At 45.1% G+C, this 7,523-nt stretch overlaps 1 non-coding gene across 1 annotated transcript; it reads right to left on the bottom strand.

Annotated features, from left to right (window-relative positions):
* Positions 1 to 935: 935 nt before the first annotated feature.
* Positions 936 to 1,010, bottom strand: TRNAH-GUG (transfer RNA histidin (anticodon GUG)). The gene has a single exon. It is a non-coding gene; the product is annotated as a tRNA-His (tRNA).
* Positions 1,011 to 7,523: the final 6,513 nt, after the last annotated feature.

Raw genomic sequence — 7,523 nt, 5'->3', positions numbered from 1 at the left:
TGCTGGAGTCTCGGCTGGAGTAACAGAATCCTCGGTAGCCGCTGACTTGGCCCAGGCGGGAGCCAGGGCTTCGGATCTGCCCAGCTCGGACAGTTGAGGTGTCGAAGTGGCTGGCTGGTCATCAGGGCTGTAGCCATCGACTTCATTCTCCAGAACAGAACGAGGCCTCAGTTGGTCAATGTGCTGTCTGAGGGTGAACCCGCCTTCAGTGGTCACCTCATAGGAGACAGACCCTAGGACCTTGGCAACCCTGGCCGGGATCCAGGACAGGCCACCCACAAAGTTCTTTGTGTAAACCAAGTCCCCAGGAGTGAACCTGCAGGGCATCCAGAGCACCTCCGGGAACTCCTGCACATCTAAGAATCTACATTGACTAGCCAACGTTCGCCTGCTCCCCTTGACATTCTTAAGGGGGTCCCTCATTCTGTTTGCTTCACAGGAGACTGAATCTGCTCCTGCTATGACATTGACTTAAGAAAAAGAAAATGGCCTCTGTGGATTTTTAAAAAAATACATACATCATTAGGCATTTGGCTCTTCTCCTGCTGATGTTTCATTTGCTATAAATATATTTTGATAAGGCCAGTTATATTTTTGTGTTAGAGTAACTTTATTTGTGTTAGCTTTCAGAAGCACAATTGAGACTAATTTATACATGGAAGCATTGCTTTGAATCTCTGCCACCCTTATCTGTGTTTCACTCTGATTGCTTAATCCCCAGGTGGGGTCAGGGAATTTCCTGGTTTGGAGGCCCTCCCCCTGCTTCAGGGTCGTCAGAAAGTGGGGGGAAGGAAAGAACATATGAACATATGAAGCTGCCTTATACTGAATCAGACCCTTGGTCCATCAAAGTCAGTATTGTCTTCTCAGACTGGCAGCGGCTCTCCAGGGTCTCAAGCTGAGGTTTATCACACCTATTTGCCTGGACCCTTTTTTGGAGATGCCAGGGATTGAACCTGGGACCTTCTGCTTCACAAGCAGATGCTCTACCACTGAGCCACCATCCCTCCCCTAAATGTCTGCTGGGCACTCCATTATTTCCTATGGAGACCAATTCCCATGGGGTATAATGGAGAATTGATCCACAGGATCTGGGGGGGGGCTGTTTTTGGAGATAGATGCACCATGGTTTCTGCATAGCATCCAATGCCTCTCCCCAAAATACCCTCCAAGCTTCAAAAAGATTGGACAATAGGATCCAATTATCTGAGCCCCAAAAGAAGGTGCCCCATCCTTCATTATTTCCAGTGGAGAGAAGGCATTTAAAAGGTGTGCAGTCCCTTTAAATGTGATGGCCTTTGGAGTTCACTTATGCTTATCACACCCTTGCTCCTGACTCCATCCCAGAGATCTCCTGGCTCCACCCCCAAAGTCCCCAGATATTTTTTGAATTGGACTTGCCAACCCTACCTTAGTCTGATGTACAGCTGCATTCTTCTTAATGTTGGCAACACTTTTTGGTGGTCTGGCCTAAACCAGGGGAGGCCAACGATAGCTCTCCAGATGTTTTTTGCCTACAACTCCCATCAGCCTCAGCCAGCATGGCCAATGGCTGGGGCTGATGGGAATTGTAGGCAAAAAACATCTGGAGAGCCACTGTTGGCCACCCCTGGTAAACAACTAAAACCACAAGTAAGTGTAGCTCCCATCAAAGGTACACTACCCAGAACTCATCCTTGCCTTTTAAAATATCAATAGTGTAGACCAAAAACTAAATAAGATTAAAACAGCTGAACTTATATGCATTCAATATTTATTATTATTTACTATTTAACACAGATGCTTAATCACCTAGGGTTTAAAATATTTATTCTTATTATCTGCAGTACTTATGAAAACCAACTCTGTTTTTAATGAAATTGCTGTATTTTAACTGCCAGTATAATCATTCAGAAGATTCTGATGCTAGGAAAGACAGAAGGCAAAAGAAGAAGGGGACGGCAAAAGATGGGATGGCTGGACAGTGTTACTGATGTAACAAACATGAATTTGAGCAGACTTCGGAGGACAGGAGGGCCTGGCATGACTTTGTCCATGGGGTCGCAAAGAGTCGGACGCGACTGTGCGACTGAACAACAACAAAGTAACCAGTCAATAAAACATGCGCCAATATACTATTAAAATATAGTGGGGCAAGCCCAAAATGGTGATCCAAGCATGCCCACATGACTGAGCTGCTACCAAAGCAACCCGCAGCTGAAGAGAATATCAATTAAAGCACTAGCCACCCAACTGCCGATATAAGCCCCCCATGTCCTCCAAAGTCCTTAGTGAAATAGGCAGCTAAGAAACAACTCCACCAAGGAATCCCTCAGCCACCCAGAAATGAAAAATAAGCCACTGATATGAGCCGGCCAGCTGTATGCCACCCTGCCAGGGCACTTGGAGGCGGAGAGGTACCCACTGCTCAAGTGCAGCTCCAGGCATCACGCCTGCTGGATGCAAAAAGCCTCCTTGGCTCAGCTGCAAGGTCTGGGAGCAAAGGGATCTGGGTGCACCTGAAGAGCCTTTTGCCTTGGAAGGGGAAAGCAGTGCTGGCAGCTGCGAGGTCTAGGTGCACCCGGGTGCCTGACTGGCCACTATTCCAGGTGGCTGCCTCAGCGAGCACATGCTTGTCACAAGGAAAACGACAAAACAAGTATCTCAGTAAATAAAAGACACACACACGCATGCATGCATGTTGAAGCTGCCCTCCCTGTGCTCCAAGAGCAGGCTTGGAAATTTATCTGAGGAAGGGACTGCAGTGACTCCCCAAAGCTCCAAACCCCCTTCTCCCACAAACTGGGTTAGTCTTTAAGGTGCTGCTGGACTCCTCCGGCTCTTTTCTCCTGCTCCAAACAGATGCACATGGCAACCAGAGCCAGCCCTAGGGCACAACACCCCAGGCACCCTCTGTGGCACCGTGTCCCACCACCCCTCTTCCCTCTCTTGTCCCTTCATCACAATTTTAATGCCCAGGAATGGGCAGTGAAGTGTCACACTCTCGGGCTCTTTAAAGGTCGACCCCCCCCCCACACACCAATCAGCTGATCAGTGGGTAAAACTGTGCCAGGGGCTAACGGCTCCTATGCCATCCCTTCGGTGCACTCAAGATCAGTGCCAGGACAGCAGTGGTGAGCGAGCCGCTGAAAGAGCGGCTGCGCCACACTCTCCTCCCCACTTCCTTCCTGGATTGTATGGGGAGGAGGCAGCGGCATGGCTGCTCTTTCAGCGGGTCACTCACTGCTGCAGCCCTGGTACTGATTGTGAGCGCACCAGAGGGGTGGCATAGGAGCTGCCAGTTTTACCTGCTGATCAGCTGACCGGCGGGGTGTGTGTGTGTGTGTCAGCCTTTAAAGAACTTGTGGAGTGCAGTGTTTCACCACCTATTCCCAGGCATTAAAATTGTGATAAAAGGATGCGGGAGGGAGGAGGAAGCAAATAGGGATTTGCCTAGGGGAACAGGGAGGGAGGCCGAATTCGGTGCCCATGGCCTCCTGGCGCCCTAGGCAAATGCTTAGTTTGCCATGTGGGTGGCCCAGACCTGATGGCAACTCATCTGTTTGTGGTTGGTCTGACTCCATTTTTCTGAGCGCCCTTCCTCATTTAATAAATTCCTTTCAAAGGAGAGAGATTTATTCCAGTCACTTGAAATACAAGAACCTACAGGTTGTAAGTGCCTGACCTCAGTCCAGTAAATATCTAAAAATCTCACTAATCCATCCAACCATACCTGTTGCTTGAGTTTTCATCAGGATTAATGTCTTGTACTCTCCAAACTATATCTGCACAGCCTACTGTCAGGCTCTGTTCATTTATGATATTAAGAAATGCTGTTACTAACCATATTCAATGCTGCATAGAAATGCTAACTAACATAGCAGCTGGAAACAACCAGGAGGGAGGGGGGAAGAGTAGAGGCAGCTTCCCATGAATATCAAAGGTTGCCAAGATCCCTTTGAAACATACAGTATGTGCCAAATTCTCACCTCCTCTCCGGAGGCCCAAGGACATTGCCTCTGGGAATTGTAACCACCAACGGACAAGATAAGGGGGGGAAGCGTTGGGAAAAGTCTCACATGCAAAGCAACCTTTTGTTTTGGGAATCAGGGGGTAGAAACCATTGCTTTGATGTAGAAGGTTAAATGCCAATAGTTCGAGCTGATCTCCATCAGTTCCAATAACCGTTATGCTGGAGTAACTCTGAAGTATCCAATAAAGGCAACTTGGTTTCAAAATACCAAAGTCTGCTTACTTGTGAGCTTCAATGAACCTACGCCTGACACCTACAACTTCCCGGTATATCTCTGTTTGTTTTCATGGCTTTTGCATGAATTGCTGGCTGATTTCAATTTTCAAGAAACACCCATGGGTGTTTTAAATGTGTGTGTATGATATTAGTCATACAAGAAAGAAAGAAAGAAAGAAAGAAAGAAAGAAAGAAAGAAAGAAAGAAAGAAAGAAAGAAAGAAAGAAAGAAAGAAAGAAAGAAAGAAAGAAAGAAAGAAAGAAAGAAAGAAAGAAAGAAAGAAATAAATCATTCTGCCTTTCTTGTACCTATCTTGATAATAACTCTTCATTGTACATTCCACTTTTTGGGAGCACCTTTTAAAAATGTTGTTGGCATGACTTGTTGAAGTCCTCACTCTAAAAGTTAAATGTCTGAGATGTGGGCTTGTGCGTGTGTGTGTCTAATGCATATGCATTAGTATTACTGCAACTGTTAAGAATGAACGGGGGAGGGGTATGTGATCTATTTATGCTTTTCTCCCAGGTCCCACCCCCTATGGGCCAGTTTTCCCTCCAAAACTGCTTTCACCCAATCAGAGAGACAGAAGGGCTCCTGGGAGATGTAGGCCCACTAACCACTTCTACACGGGCTTCTCTGGAGCTTGTAGGCCACACGAGGCCTAGGATCATGACAAGCCTGTGCCCCCAAGATGACACACAGCCTGATGTGGCAGGCTGTGAGTGAACTGGTCATCCCCCACTTTGCATTGCTGGAGGGTGCCATGCGGCAGGAACATGCCTCCTTCTAGCCTCCCCCACCTCCTGAACTGCGACTATGGCAGAGGTAAGTCTTGGCCATGCTTCTGTGGATTTATAATTCATTCTATCCTACTTTGTGCATTTCCTCCCTCTGAAAATGTTCAGCAGAAAAATAAGAACCATTATGATTTAGGTTGCAGCATACCCACCTTTATATTGTACCTGTTTAAACTCATTGACAGAGTGAATGTCTGGACTGTTCATAGGTTCCCAGCTTGCACGGTTATATCCTTAGTCATAAAGCTCCACTCTATGTGTATTCACCAGCAGATAAAAGAGTGGATTTTCAGAAGCCAATACAGGCAAAAGACTCCTCTTTCATTGTTTGGAGAAAACCAGGGAAGAGTACGAAGACACAGGCAGCAGCAACTTTACTGTTCTTTCCATACTTGACCTTTTCCTGCCCTTTCTTCTGCTGGATGTTGACACCAAAAAGAAAGCAGGGGATCATGTCCACCTTGTGTGTGTTATCAATTATTTCAGCTTGCAATAGAAATACAGCGAAATTAGATCCCCTGCATGGAAATAAATACTTTACCAGATACAATTCTCTCTGGCATCAGCTGCTTTGGTCTGATTAGACCAAAGAGAAGACTCTCTTCCTTTTGACAGCTCAGGAAACACCAGTTGCCAACAAATAGCATAAGCTACTGCTACCCAAAATAATAGTTTCAGGTGGATAGCTGAGCTGGTATGCAGTAAAGGAGCAAGATTCAAGTCCAGTAGCACCTTGAAAACCTCTTTGACGGATGAAGATGATGATGAAGAAGAGTTGTATCTACAACCTGCTCTTCACTTGGAATCTCAAAGTGGCTTACAATCACCTTCCCTTAATCTTCCCACAACAGATACCCTGTGAGGTTGGTGGGACCAAGAGAGCTCTTTGAGAACTGCTCTGAGAGAACCGACCCAAGGACACCCAGCTGGCTGCACGTGGAGGGGTGAGTTAAGAGTCTGTCACTCTTCACTACACCACAGCTGGGTCTCGAGGGGTTTGACTTTTGAAAGTTTATACCTTGGAATTTATACTTTCAGGTACTACTGGACTCAAATCTTGCTCCAATAGTAGTATTTGATGCTGTTCACAAGTCTACGGCTACAGAATTTGCTGCTAGCATTGCTGCCTTTACTGGCTAGGCTACCTATGGAAAGGATCTTATTGCCTTCTTCTGGAGACCAGCACAGAAGAAGGAGGCTTAGTTTTAAATGTTGACTCATAGAAAGAAAAATATGTAAATTGACCTTGATTCCCGCATCAATATTTGTAAGATAAACATAAAAGAGCAAAATGTCTTTTCCATCAAAGACTCATATCACATCATAGTTCCTTCTGGTCATACTTTTGAAGTCTTGATAATTTCATTATTAAGTATGTCATTGGGCCCAGGAAAATGGCTCGATTATTTATCTTAGCCAGTAGTATGCTATGAACAAATTATTCCCTCTGTCTAAAAAATCCCCCAAACCACCAGTAGGCTGAAGCATATATAGTAAGGTGTCTGAAACACAGCTTTCCAAGTGTACCAAAAATGCACTATTCCTTCATTAAAGGCAGGAACAGAATATCACCATTTTCTTGTGTTACATAGCAAGTTGGCATCAGATACAGAAAGGGAATCTGAGACTTTTACCAGTTCCCACTGGCTGAATTTTGCTGTTTTAATCGGAGGACAAAAAAACCTGGGAAACAAAGAAACTAGCTACCCAGTCCACTAACCTAAGCTTGCTTTTAATATTAAATTTACTTAGGTTAGTGGCCCAACCCACCAACCTAAGCTTGCTTTTAGTGTTAAATTTACTTTTATTGCCTTTTAAGAACTCACAGAGCAACATTTTTTAAAACCGGGAAAGCAGAAGTCTGAAAAAGTAGAGCAGTGTTATGAGGTATAACACAGCAGGGGGATGTTGTAGGCTGATCAAGTGGCAGTCAGGGGGAAAAAAGAACTCAAAGGAAAACAAAATGTAAGATTGAACAAAAGGCTTAGCTTTGGAAAAGGTAGAAGAGAACAATTTTATGACTTAATAAAGATTGCTTATTTTATTGATTTCAAAATAAAATACCAGGTTTGCTGCTGAATAAACCAGCTGAAGCTTGAAAAACACTAATGCTCATATGGCCCCAGGCAGCTTCGAAGCCCCAAGCTAATAACTCTTGCCTCAGCCAAACTGTATGCTGTACTAGGTGTGCTTTGACCGCAAGGGCGTCCATCTACAAGTGGGAAAAGTGGGGCTCATAAAAAAGGGACTCACAATTGCCAGTCTTGAATCATGTGCCAATCTGAATAAAGTGAGGAAGGCATATGTTTGGAAAGTGTTAGTACTCTGTTACAGTCATATTAAAATAACATTTTAAGAGTTAAGGCACATGATGCTGCTTTATATGGTGTGATACATTGATCCATTGGCTGCAATGACTGGCAGTGGCTCTCCAAGGTTTCAGGCAAAGCAAGATCTTTCCCGATACTTGCTTTTTGTGAATCTTTAATTGGAGATGT

The sequence above is a fragment of the Heteronotia binoei genome, chromosome 16 (assembly GCF_032191835.1).
Source record: "Heteronotia binoei isolate CCM8104 ecotype False Entrance Well chromosome 16, APGP_CSIRO_Hbin_v1, whole genome shotgun sequence".
Lineage (NCBI taxonomy): Eukaryota > Metazoa > Chordata > Lepidosauria > Squamata > Gekkonidae > Heteronotia > Heteronotia binoei.
Note: the sequence above shows the minus strand (reverse complement) of the source record. Positions and strands in the feature narration are given on the sequence as shown.